This window comes from Nelumbo lutea, chromosome 1 (genome assembly GCF_056320005.1).
Source record: "Nelumbo lutea isolate HS-2025 chromosome 1, American lotus-T2T, whole genome shotgun sequence".
NCBI classification, from domain to species: domain Eukaryota; kingdom Viridiplantae; phylum Streptophyta; class Magnoliopsida; order Proteales; family Nelumbonaceae; genus Nelumbo; species Nelumbo lutea.
This window is the reverse complement of record NC_142684.1, coordinates 211068800-211082444: the sequence shown is the minus strand read 5'-3', so window position 1 is coordinate 211082444 and position 13645 is coordinate 211068800. Positions and strand designations below refer to the sequence as shown.

The 13645-nt window shown below is 45.5% G+C and overlaps 1 long non-coding RNA gene across 1 annotated transcript; it reads left to right on the top strand.

Moving 5' to 3' along the window:
- The first annotated feature begins 439 nt into the window (after positions 1–439).
- LOC148880800 (uncharacterized) lies at positions 440–12392 on the top strand. The gene is made up of 2 exons (XR_016104658.1): positions 440–11511; positions 11609–12392. It is a non-coding gene; the product is annotated as an uncharacterized LOC148880800 (long non-coding RNA).
- Positions 12393–13645: the final 1253 nt, after the last annotated feature.

The following is a 13645-nucleotide window of genomic DNA, read 5'->3' as shown; positions in this document are numbered from 1 at the left end:
CTAGTGGAGAGCTACTTGGTGACAAACTGCCGGGTGGCGAACTGCCTGGTGGTGCTCCCTGGTGGTGAACTGCCTGGGGGCGAACTCCCTGGTGGCAAACTCCCTGGTGGCGAATTGCCTGGTGGCGAGTTGCCTGGTGGTGCTCCCTTGTGGCGAACTGCTTGGTGGCAAACTGCCTGATGGCAAATTGCCTGGTGGCAAGCTGCCGATGCCTTAGAGAATGCTGGAGCTCTCTGGTGCGGCGCAATTCGACTGCCCTCAGCATGAGGTGGTCTTCTTTCCTTTGTAGGCTGCGGGAGATGAGGGACCTGCGAGAACTTCATCTTTTCCTCTTCGTGGCGGGAGCTGAGAGACTTGCGAGAACTCCATCTTTTTCTCCTCTTTGTAGGCGGCGGGAGCTGAAGGGCCTGCGAGAACTGAATCAGAGGTCCCGGGGGTATTTTCCCGGTGGGGGCTCTCCGACACTTAAGTTAGCACTCTTATTGTAGAGAGCTTTGAAGATAATATGAGAGAGCTAGAGAGCAGGGGTTACTTCCCTTTCTTCATCCCTCTCCCCTTTTGGGGGTGAGGTCTTTATATACCGGAGTCCTCGCGGGTTAGGTGGGTGAAAAGCCTCCAAACGGTAAGACTCGTCGCATCCTGTCAGAACTGGGGTATGGTGGTGAACTCCTCGAGGTCGTCATGCTGGCGCTTGTGTCAGGCGGCCAGGTCGGCGCCTGGGCTGGGTTGTCAGAGGGGTGCCTGTGTCAGTTGGCGGGTCAGTGTCTAGGCCAGGTCGTCAGGTCGGCGCCTGTGTCAGTTGGCGGGTTAGTGTCTAGACCAGGTCGTCAAGTTGGCGCCTGTGTCAGTTGGCGGGTCAGTGTCTAGGCTAGGTTCGTCGATGGGCGCCCTAGCCGGATCATGCGCTAGGCTGGTCCAGGTCGGCCAGGTTGTGCAGGCCGCACGCCGCACGCAGCACGCAGCTCGCACAGGTCGTGCGTAGTTCGCGCAGGCCGCGCGCTAGGCCGCGCGCGCGCTGCGCAGGTCGCGCAGGCGCGCGTCAGGCCGCGCGCAGGTCGTGCCAGGCTGGCCAGACTGGTGCCCAGGTGGGTCACTAACTTCGTAAGTTTGTTGGTTGGGTGTTTTCCTAGTTGTCACGAGGTGCCACGTGTCACAATTTCATTGGAGGGCCAAATATGCCATCATCAATAGCCCCCCACTCCCGAGCAGATAGTAACTCAGCGAAGGGAGTAGATTTCTTTTGGCCCGTAAGTCGATGAGCTAGTAAGTGCTGATCCAATTACTAGTGTGGCCCGTAGGCTTTGGGAGCGACTCGTAGTCTACTCTTTTTTTACTTTGCCCGTGCCGGAGAGGCGATCGGGTCTTAAGCAGTAATGTGGCCCGTAGGCTTTTGGGAGCGACTCGTAGTCTATTCTTTTTTGACTTTTGCCCGTGTCGGAGAGGCGACCGGGTCTTAAGCAGTAATGTGGCCCGTAGGCTTGGTCTGCATCAGTTTCATAATGCCGGTCACCTACTCCTACAAGAAGTACTAGGGGCTCGACCTTTGGGGACAGCACTACTAACTTTAGGTTGCCAGCTCACACGGGAGCCTTGGAAGGCTCGACCAGTAAGGGCGCCTATGTAGTCAGTTGGCCGCCAACTCCCGCGGAAGCCACGAAGAGCTCATCTTTGTAGGGGGCACCTTGTGGAGAGGACTGATGTGGCATTATCTGAATTGAAAGTAAGGTTGGTAGAACTACTTAGTCCGTTAGCTCCCTGCATAGTCTCTGAGTTCATAAAAAATGTAAACTATAAAGCGATAGCTTCAATTTCTAAAAAGTTTGGACTTAGTTTTGGCAAGATGAGAACTTAGCTTTTTGTAGCGTGTTCCCACAGATGGCATCAATTGATGTAACCGTTATAGGCCACGTACCAATGCTTTGTGATGTAAAATTTTTTGGCTAAGTACCTCGTTATTTGACTCGGTGGTGGCGTGCCTTAGTGATGAGCTACTTGGTGGCGAACTCCCTGGGGGAGAACTGCTTGGTGACGAACTGCTTGGTGGCGAACTGCCCGATGGCGAGCCCCCTGGTGGAGAGCTACTTGGTGGCGAACTACCTGGTGGCGAACTACCTGGTGGTGCTCCCTGGTGGCGAACTGCCTGGGGGCGAACTGCCTGGTGGCGAACTGCTTGGTGGCGAACTGCCTGGGGGCGAATTGCCTGGTGGCGAACTCCCTGGTGGTGAACTGCTTGGTGGCGAGCTGCCTGGTGGCGAACTGCCTGGTGGTGCTCCCTGGTGGTGAACTGCCTGGTGGCAAACTGCCTGATGGCGAACTGCCTGGTGGCGAGCTGCCTACTATGTGGCCGATGCCTTAGAGAATGCTGGAGCTCTCTGGTGCGGCGCAATCCGACTGCCCTCAGCATGAGGTGGTCTTCTTTCCTTTGTAGGCTGCGGGAGATGAGGGGCCTGCGAGAACTTCATCTTTTCCTCCTCTTTGTAGGTGGCGGGAGCTGAGAGACCTGCGAGAACTCCATCTTTTCCTCCTCTTTGTAGGCGGCGGGAGCTAAAGGACCTGCGAGAACTGAATCAGAGGTCCCGGGGGTATTTTCCCAGTGGGGGCTCTCCGACGCTTAAGTTAGCACTTTTATTGTAGAGAGCTTTGAAAATAATATGAGAGAGCTAGAGAGCAGGGGTTACTTCCCTTTCTTCATCCCTCTCCCCTTTTGGGGGTGAGGTCTTTATATACCGGAGTCCTCGCAGGTTAGGTGGGTGAAAAGCCTCCAAACGGTAAGACTCGTCGCATCCTGTCAGAACCGGGGTACGGTGGTGAACTCCTCGAGGTCGTCAGGCTGGCGCTTGTGTCAGGCGGCCAGGTCGGCGCCTGGGCCGGGTTGTCAGAGGGGTGCCTGCGCCGCGCAGATCGCACAGGCGCGCATCAGGCCACGCGCAGGTCGCACCAGGCCGGCCAGACTGGTGCCCGGGTGGGTCACCACTTCGTAAGTTTGTTGGTTGGGTGTTTTCCTAATTGTCATGACGTGCCACGTTGTCACGGGGATAATCTTTGGGGCCCCGTGCGGCACTCGAAATGGGCGAGTAAGCCTACGAAACAAAGCAAACACACACACACCAAGGCAACAAGAAGGCACACGAATTAGCAAAAGGCTACTTGTATTGCATTAATCAGTGGTAAGCACAAGCACACAGTACAGTGTCGAGGGGATTTCGTGCTTAACCTTTACACGCTTATGAGCTCACTCGACTACCTACCTCCCCTCAAAGAGTACGTTAAGCTTTTGGGGGAGTGAATATGAAACATCAAAATGATGGAAAAGCATACTAAGTAATTACAATAACGCCATTGGCGGTCCCTCTTACAAAATACAAGCAAAGCCCACCCATGACACACATGTTGGCACCATGAAAGCACGTGGTTGGCACTCGGATGGCTCACTATAGGTGCTTGATGGCGCGACGAAGGAGTCACCTGTGACATTCTCCCCCACTCAATTCGATTTACGTCCTCGGAGATTGGCTTCGACTGGTCGCTTAGAGTCACTGTTGCGGAAGGAGGGTTCTTCTGCTGCTCCCCGAACCGGCTGTCGTCCAAGGCCGAGGTGTATATTTTGGTGGCATGGTCGGGTTGGCTCATTCTGTTGGGGTTTCCTATGGCTAAGTCCTTTCCTGGCAGCCTCAAGGTATGTTAGTGGCTGGCCCTGTTTGGCTAAGGGGTAGGTTTGGGCCAGGTAAGGATCAAAATGGTGTTTTGGATTATTAAGGTGTGGGTTCCCATGCATTTTTCCCCAAGGGTATCTCACTGGGCTCCTACGGAAACTAGCCTTAGGGATGAAGTTAATGTGGTCCCTAGATGGCTTGGGTGGCACTCGCTCTCCCCGGTGGTTGTGGTAGCAGGTGGGGGCGGACTTGGACACGGCCTTGGGTCTTCTGCTTTGCTTGACGGTTGTCGACACGCACGAACTCTGTTGCTGGAGAGGTGTAGGCGGCTGGTTGACCTGCTGCTCCCTATTGCTGTTGTAGTTGTTGGCTTGAGGGGCGGCTTCTTCTGCTAGTGGAGTGGGGGACTTCTCTGCTTCCTTCCTGTTGGCGTTGAATAAGGCTTCTTCATGAAAAAGTTGTAGTGCCGAAACTCGCTTTCCATGAACCTTAGTAGAAGTCGTAACTGGTACCATGCAAGGGGAGCGCTCATCCAAGATGCACAAAGAGTTGATGTGAGGCAGGAGTGCTGCTTCTGCTTGTCTCATGAAGTCCATTCCCAAGACAACTCGGAAATCATCCAGGGGTACCACTGAAAGATTAATCTTGCTTGTCCACGGCCCAACTTGGAGGTCAACCCCACGAGCCATGCCTTCAATCGCCTTTGCCCCGGAGTTCACGGCCTTGACCCACCCTGTCTCTTTCACAGCGTTCAGATTGAGTCGCTTGGCCTCGGCAACTGAAATGAAGTTGTGGGAGGCCTCTGTATCAACAAGGGCTTGAGTCGGCTTCCCACCGAGGAGGATGTCTACATACTTCAGCCCCCTTTGGGCTTTCTTTGGCCTTCCATGATTGGCCTCTTTCTTCACCATGGCGTTGAAGAGTTGAAGGGCGCCCACTCTAGGCGCCTGCACAGACTTTTCCTCATCGCTTTGCTCGTCATCACTGAGTTTGGCGACAAGGGCATTGATCTTCTTCTTGGTTGGGCAATTGCGAACCAAGTGGTTTCCCCCACAAAGGAAGCAAGAAATTGGGGACCCAGCAGTTCTGGGCTGGTAACGGTGCTAAGGGCCTTGCTCTCCTTGTGGCTTCTTCCCATAGTCTTGTCTTGCTGGCTTGTTGAAGCTGGAGTTGTCGTACGGAGGGCGTGAGGGACCTACTCCCCCACTCAAATTAGGGGAACGCGGACTTTCTGGCTTAGGGGCTTCTTCATCTGATAAGCTAGTCTCATTGAGTTGCTCCGCCACTACCATTGCCGTGGCGAGGTCCTGTACGTTGCGGCGTTGGAGTTCTAGTTTGGCCCATGGCTTCAGTCCGTCCATGAAGTTGAACAGTAGATCCTTGTCGGACATGTCCGTGATCTCCAAGGTAAGGGCTGAAAACTCTTTAACATAATCGTGGAGTGAGTCCTCATGCTTGAATGATTTCAACTTCTTCCGTGCCAGGTACTCCACGTTCTCTTGGTAGAATTGCCGCTTTAGTTCTCGCTTGAAATCAGCCCATGTCTCGATGGTGCACGTACCCCGTTCAATGTCTTGGCATCGCCTGCGCCACCATAGCATAGCAATGTCAGTTAAATACATAATCACTGTACGAATTTGCGTTAGGTCATCATCAATGCCAGCAGCATGGAAATATTGTTCCATTTGCCACAAGAAGTTGTCAAGTTCTCTAGCATCTCGGGAGCCAGCATAAGGCGTGGGCTCCCGAATCTTCACACGAGCAGGGGCCAGTGTTGTGGAGGGGCTTGGAGTGTTGGCCACTAGTCTCTTGAGGAGCGACATGTCTCCTCTTAGATCATCCAATTGAGTCTGGAGTTCGGAGGGAGAGGCCATGGCTACTTTCATGGCCACCCATTCAGCTCTCATCTCATCCACCTGGTCTTGGATGTCGGATCGAGATGAGCTCCCTTCTTGTCGGGATTTTGTTCCAAGGACTTCCTTGAGGGTTCTATTCAGGACGTCTTGGACCTCGTTCATAATGCCATTTAAACGGGCTTCTAGCTCCACCACGGAGCTCTCAATTGTTTCCACATTCAAATGGATTTCTTCTACTCGGTCACGCATCTCCCCAACAGTCACTTCACAGCGAAGGATGCGTGTGTCGAAGGCAGCAAGCGTGTCAACTGACTTGTCAGGCTTGCTTGTCTTGGATGTGCGACCCCTTGGGGCCTTCTCTATAGTGGCTTCATCGCCTAGAGACTTATCAGTCTCCCTCGCATGGGCAAGGCCATGCCCAATCTCGTCGGTGAGTTTCTTGTTGTGCTTTATTGCGCCACCACTAGTGTTGCTATACAAGGGTCACAAGCGTTGAGGAGCAACCGGCTCTGATACCAACTATCATGGGGATAATCTTTGGGGCCCCGTGTGGCACTCGAAATGGGCGAGTAAGCCTACGAAACAAAGCAAACACACACACCAAGGCAACAAGAAGGCACACGAATTAGCAAAAGGCTACTTGTATTGCATTAATCAGTGGTAAGCACAAGCACCCAGTACAGTGTCGAGGGGATCTCGTGCTTAACCTTTACACGCTTATGATCTCACTCGACTACCTACCTCCCTTCAAAGAGTACGTTAAGCTTTTGGGGGAGTGACAATATGAAACATCAAAATGATGGAAAAGCATACTAAGTAATTACAATAACGCCATTGGCGGTCCCCCTTACAAAATACAAGCAAACCCCACCCATGACACACATGTTGGCACCATCAAAAGCACGTGGTTGGCACTCGGATGGCTCACTGTAGGTGCTTGATGGCGCGACGAAGGAGTCACCTGTGACAACGTGTCACAATTTCACTGGAGGGCCAAATCTGCCCTTATCAACGGGCATATCCCTAACGTAAGCCTGCCAAGCGTAGGCAAGACTAAGCCTGTGTCAGACCGTCACAATACGAGAAGGGTGAGAGTCAGGAGTGAGGCAAGGTGTTGCAAAAGCAAAGATGGGCGAGGAAGGGAGAAAGGTCATGCCTCTCGGGCGAATCACCGGCTTAAGATCTCCTCCCCCTCTCGAAGCACGCAGTCCCCGCGTCTCAGCATCTAGAGCGGCTGGCATTCTCTGAATTATGCTCATCTGACGGGTCACGCGGTCCCCCGGATGCCGCTCCACCACATTAAAACAGATCATGGGCGCGTAAGTTCCAAAGAGAGGCCGGGACTCTATATAGATGGGATCTCTAGCCATCATGGCGTCAGAAGGCATCCGAGATTGAAGATCAATCAGATCCGGTTTTGCCATGCCGTGCTCGAGTTTTGCCAAAGCCATGCTCGTGATTTCATAGGCAGTTGAGTTTTAGGGGGGTCTTGAGAATATTCAAACTCAACCCTTATTCTTTTTTTATGTTTGGTCCGGGAAAGAGCCAAAGGCTCGTCATTTTTATATAGTGTTAGGGCCCATCAACCAAAATGAAATCATTCGGGATTTCTGAACCATCTCCATGTTGACATGGTATTAGATTTGGGCCTGACGAATGCGGAAGTGCCTCGCCGGATTTTTCAGAAATCGGGAACCGTGTCGTTTTCCCGTTCTCCTTCCCGACTTTGCATTTCTGAGGTTCCCTTTGATTTTAGGGCATCGTGCATCTTATCCCTGTGTGGGATTCTTTTGATCGTGGGTCTCGCCCTTTGGCATCGGTAGAGATCGGCATCGCATCGACAGAGATCGTGGCCTTTCCTTGATTGCTATCATCTTCGAGTTGGGATATTCTTCTTTTGGCGTTCTGCATTTCTCTGGTTTTTTCCATGGCCGATCAATCCTCTGCTGCTCAGGTAGTATCTCCCAAACTCAATGGGAAGAACTATGCCTCTTGGGCATTCGCTATGCAGATTTACATTGGAGGTCGGGAACTGCTTGGTTACATAGATGGGTCTATTGTTGCCCCAAGCAAAAGTGATCCCGAATATGCTACGAAGCTGGCTACCTGGAACAAGTAGTTTTATCTTGTCTTGTTCTCTCTTGGATTATTGGTTCTATTGAACCAAGATTATACTCGGGATTGTATTCTTTTACTCAAGCCAAACAGGGACCATTTTCTGCGTCTTTATAGCCAGAAGAAGCCGGCTGTTCCAACTTGAACAAGATTTCCATGAGATTCGTCAGCATGATCTATCGGTGCATGATTTTTACCAAAAGCTGCGCGCCATTTGGGATGAGATGGCACTCATGACTCCTCAGCATTCTGGTGAAACGGCTGTCGTCCTTGAACAGGCAGAAACGGCTTTCTTCTTATGGGCTTCGAGCGGATTTTCATCATGTTCGCTCCTCCATCCGACCTAAGATCTTCCCTCTGTTGATGAGGCTTTGGCTATGGTCATGCAAGAGGAAACGCGTCAGCAGTCTGCCTCTAAACTTGCTCCATCTGTCTCTGAGAATACAGCTTTTGTATCTCGTACAACCGGAATCTAATTGGAGCTCAAAGAAAAAGTTTGTCACTTTTGCATTGCAAACGCAAAGGGCACAACATTGAGCAGTGCTTTCAACGCCAGCGAGCGAATGCAGCCACAACCCAACCATCTGCAACATCTGATGTCTCCAGTGAAAGTGCTTCGTCCATTCCGGCTAGTGTGATATCTGCTCTTCAAAACCTTCTTGCTGCTGCCAACAATTCAGGTGCCTCTACCTCATCTTCATTTTACCCTGGATACTGCTGCCTCAAACTACTGGTTCAAAAGCTGCTCTTGATTCGATCGAAGAATAAAAAGGTAACCCATTTTTTCATACTGCTGATAATACTCCTCTTCGCATTACTCATATTGGATCAGTTACCTTACCCTTTCTTCTTCTCGATCTTTGATTCTAAAAAATAGATTTTTTTTAGGCTCGGTCAACTTATGGATCAAATTGTGTGTTGTTTCATCCTCTTGGTTGTTTTATCTATCTAACCTCTCAACTATTCATTCTTTTTATCTATCTATATCTATTTATTTATATATTATATAAATTAAATCCAAATATCATATATCATATATGTACATTGACATGATCATACACTGATATTTAGGTTCAATTTAGACAGAGTATAATACAAATATATAGAATGAAAATTCTTATATTTTGTTTTATTTTATATATACATATTTATATTTATGCTCCTAAACTGAGCCTTAGTAAGGAAAACCGCAATACCATTAAATGTTATATATGTTAAATGCAAAGTATTTAATCAATTCTTGACCGAAGCTTGAAAGAGGAAGAGAAGAATTGATTTTCTATGCTCATCCTAGTCACTTGCTAATATTTCACAATTGATCCTTATTATTGATTTCGGAAAGACTCGATTAGAGAGTAAGGTTAGGACCAGGGTAGATACTTAATAATGTGTTTGACTCAAAAATAAGTGAGTGGAAAGCTGTAGGAAAACTATTGGAGGCATTTCATAAAAAGCCTTAAAGGTTCAGTTTGGAAGGAGTACAAATATAAACATGTAGAATGTAAAACCTTGTATTTTGTTCTATTTTGTATGTATTTGCACTGTACACAAACTAATCACAACCTAAGTACGAAGATGAATCTGTGAAATATTTCTCTAAGCATTTAAGGAAAAGGGACCCTAATTAGAAACAAGATAGGACAAATATCAGTATTAAGAAAAATTTTACTTTCACATTTCACCTTATACTTAGATGGTGTTTGGAAGCGTGGATGCTTTTTGGGACCGATTTTCAAGAAAAAATGCCCATGCTTCTAGGACCTGTTTTTCATAAAAAAAAATGTTTCTGCCACCTAAGCAGCGAGCAACTCTGTTGTTTGGTAAGGTGATTTTCATCACCGTTTTTTATGTATATGCTGACAGGTAAGTACCACATAGGATACGCATCGGTCAACCGTTGGGGGAAACGGTTCACCGATGCGTGAAACACCAAATTTGACATTTCATGCATCGGTGGGGTCCTGATTTACGAGGCATGCCCAATTTTTCAATAAACACCTGAACCAAACATTCATATATATGAGTGTTTATTGAAATGCCTATGTAGATCCGACGTGGTACCGTTTTTTCTTTTGAAAAATGGCCACGGCTCCAAACATCCCCTTAGAGTTGTAGACGAAAGTGCCATTTGGATTTTGGCAAATCTTTTTAGGACATCTTGCAACAGCCTAGATGGCTAAAAGATCTATTGAGCTTTTGGGGTCTTGTTCTTAAAGATCAAGACTTTTCTAAGTGGCTCAGTCTATTGGACTTTTAAAAACACATTCGAACACTATTTATAGGGATGACAATAGGGTGGGTTCAGCTGTTCAGGGAAGGTTTTGTAAATTGTAGATGCTATCCACCTCCCAATCCTCCTAACCTATACCTACTCCAAAACCTATAGAAACCAAACCCTCATCGGCGCTACCCTCCCCACATTCAAGGGTAGGGTGGGTTGGGTTTAGAACCCACATCTAATTTCCTATTATTTATTGTTATATATAAGTAATAAATAAGATAACATGAACAAATAACAAAATTTCCAATTATTTGATTAAAACATGTAAAAGATACATAATCTATCAATTATCCTTCACATAAAATTCAAAATATTATTAAATTCAATACTTAATACATAAAGTTCATATGATTTCCAACAATATGTGGGTTGAGGAGAGTCAGGTTTAGCCACAATACTGTATCCTACCCATATTGATACAGGATGTAAAATCTCAAAATCCATCTTTTAAACTGAAAAAAAAAATGCCCCACTGGGGCAGATAGCCACTGGATAGGGTAGAAATTGCCATACCCGATAATTTATTTTATCTTAGAAAGACAGGTTTGACAATAATATAGAAAAGATATAATATCCGTAAAACAACTGACCAATAAATCAGAATCATAAATTTGATAGCGAATAAGGTGTTATTTATCAAAATTCATGGATGATTTTTGATTGGTCAAAACTCTTTTCATATCATATCTTTATCTTTTTCAGCATCATAGATTTTCCCTAAAAAGACCCAAAAACTTTATTTGAAACTTCCTAAAATTCAGCGATTTGCCTTTTGGTATCTTTTTAGCCGCACATCTTTCGGTGTTCTCTGCGTATCATTCTTTCTACTTTCCAAAGCCCAAAAGCCAAAAGAATATGTGGAAATACATACCAAAAAACACCGAAGTCTTTAAATCAGATGCAGTTTGGCGTCAATCTGGGCCATAGATGGATTATGCCAAGTAACTAAAGCCCTTGTTGAGGTATTCATTATCATGGATAATTAGCCCACCAAACCCAGCAGATCGCAGTGGAAATCTATCAAGCCCACAAGATAACGGGTTGATTTGCAAAATCCGGGACTGGGAGTGCCCTCTGGTCTAAACGGGTTTCTGAAAAAGCCATTTTTTTAAATGGGTTTTTTTTTAAAGACAGTACTTTTTTAGTGTTTGGCTAGTTACCGGCCTTTTTTTCTTGTTCAAAATAACTTCTTGCAAACGTAAAAAAATAAATGGACATTTTTTGCTTTTTCAAACATGCCCTTTTGATGTAAAAAGCCTGTTTTTGAAAATTCTCCAAACAATTTTTTTGGCTGGCTTTTGGCTTTTCTAACGTGAAAAGCACAAAAAGCGCATTGGAGAAGTACACCCAAACACGGCCTTAGCCATGATAGGTTGGAACTTGAAGAAGGTCATCAATTGTAAATAGAAGAAACAGCTGACAACAGAAGAGAAAAGAACGTCAATAAGGATATTAACGTCCGAAAATAATTCAACAAAACAATTACAACACTAATCAAAGCAATTTCTGATCACTCAATGGATTGCAATGGACCCGCGGGTTGTTGGGCGCACTCACAATGGGCGGGCTCAACTTGGACGTCTCGCTCTAAGTGGATAACGCAGAGGTAATTCCTCAAACTCCCCAAATTTGCTTCGTCGCCCTAGCAGTCTGGTAGTCAAGAAGCTGGAGAGTGAACTGAAATGTGTACGTTGCATTTCTAGGAGCTAACTCATCAATTGATATCTGAGTAAGGCCTTCCAGTTCCAGGTCTGTACTCAGAGAACGCGGATCAGAGTGGAGTTGATTGCAGAAGTTGTAGTCGGTGGTCCGGTCTCTTGGGTGGCTTGGACTCTCAGTGATGCAAAGGTAAGGAGGGAGAGTGTTGCATTTTCTTTTATTTTCTTTCAAGCCTGAAATCAATACACTCAATTTCAACTTGATCCCAGCTTTTCAACTCTGGTCTAAAGAAGAGGAGGAATGAGAAAAGCATTTTTTTTAGTTAATCATATTTGAGTTGGTTTATGGACCAGTTAAATAGTTAATCTCTATCAAGATTCTAGTTATGTATATAGGAGAGGAGAGGTATCAAATTACTGTCAGGTACTATTTTATTATATGTCATGCAGCATGATACTAAAAGTATCCAGTACGTAGCCTGGGACATGCTGGGCCCAACCCCATCACAGGGCATAAGGGATAGTGGACCTGATATATGGGCTTTACCTATCTCTGCCCTACTGTAGGCCTAAGCCAAGAAATATGGTGTTAAGTCATTATTATTTATTATTTTCCATTATTTATATTTTTTATTAGGAAAAAGTTTAAGTAGGTCCGTTTCATAAGAAAATGGGGAACAAAATGCTTAGGTGGCGTTTGATAAATTTGAAATTTCAGATCTGAAAAGTTAAAAAGATATTAAAAGTGTCTGAAATCTGAAAAGATGTATGAATGTTTTTTTACTTTTTAGAGGTTCTCAATAGATAAAGTTGTTTGTGTTGGATCAAACTTTCAACATTTGAAATTCCCTAAATTATTATTTTACCCCTAAAGCTGACTTTGTGGTAATTTTGAGTTCAATTTTCATTATTTCATATAAATAATTTATTAAATTCAAAATAATATTGAAAAATACATATAAATTTATATTAAAAATAAATTATTAAGAGTTAAAATAATAATGAAAATAGTAATAAAGTCCATGAAACAATGAAAAAAATATTTAATAATTATAAAATTATTAAATTATAACTATTAAAATTTTTAAAAATTAAAATATTTAATAATTAATACAAATAAAAATTATAAAAAATAAAAACATTAATATTTAATATATTTATAAATTTAAAATAAATCTATGATTTGATAATTATTATAAATAAATTTATAAGTTATAATTCAGCTTCTCTCGAAACTTTCCTTGTTGCTTCCTTCTCCCTCTCATGAACTCCACAAACAGACTCAGAACCCGAGCCATTCAAATCTCCGTCAATTCCCTGGTGTTATCTGACTCTTCGCCAGAAAAGAGCATAGGAGTTATTGTTGTTGGAGCTAGGTTTCAAATCTTCATTACTGTCTGGATCAAGGGCTTCCTTCAAACAAACGTTGCCAATTGAGAACCGTTGTTGGAGTTGGGTTTCAAATCTTATTACTGCCTAGATCGAGGGTTTCCTTCAAACGTTGCCGACTGAGAATAGCAACAGTGGTGGTCGACTGAAAATGCTGCTACTGAGAAATTGAACAGCACCACCTCCAACCAACTGACGAGAACAACAATGGTGACCGGCAGGAAGACAAGGGAGAGAGAACAGAAGAAAGAGGGAGGGAGGGAGAGGAAAATAGAACAAGACTGCCGATTGAGAACGCCGTTGCTTAGAAATCAAACAAGACTATTGCCAGCCGACTAAGAACAGTAACAGTGGCAGCCGGCGGGAAGACGAGGGAGAGAGAAAGCGAGAAAGAGAGAGGGAGGGAGAGAGAACGCCCTTCGAGTCTTGTCTGCATCACCGATGGTTAGGAGTCAAATGAAAAAATTTGGGTTTAAGAAGGGGTGTTCATTTCAATATTATGAGGGGCATTTAAGACTTTCAAACATGTCCGAAACGCATCTGAGCACGTTTAGTGATAGCCTGCGATCTAAACATGTCCGAAACGCATCTGGAGTCTAAAAAGTAATGTTTTCAAATTCAAACATCTTAAAAGCATTATCAAACGCTCCCTTAACTCTAGGTAATGAGCTGTGAAAGATGGTATATCAAAGG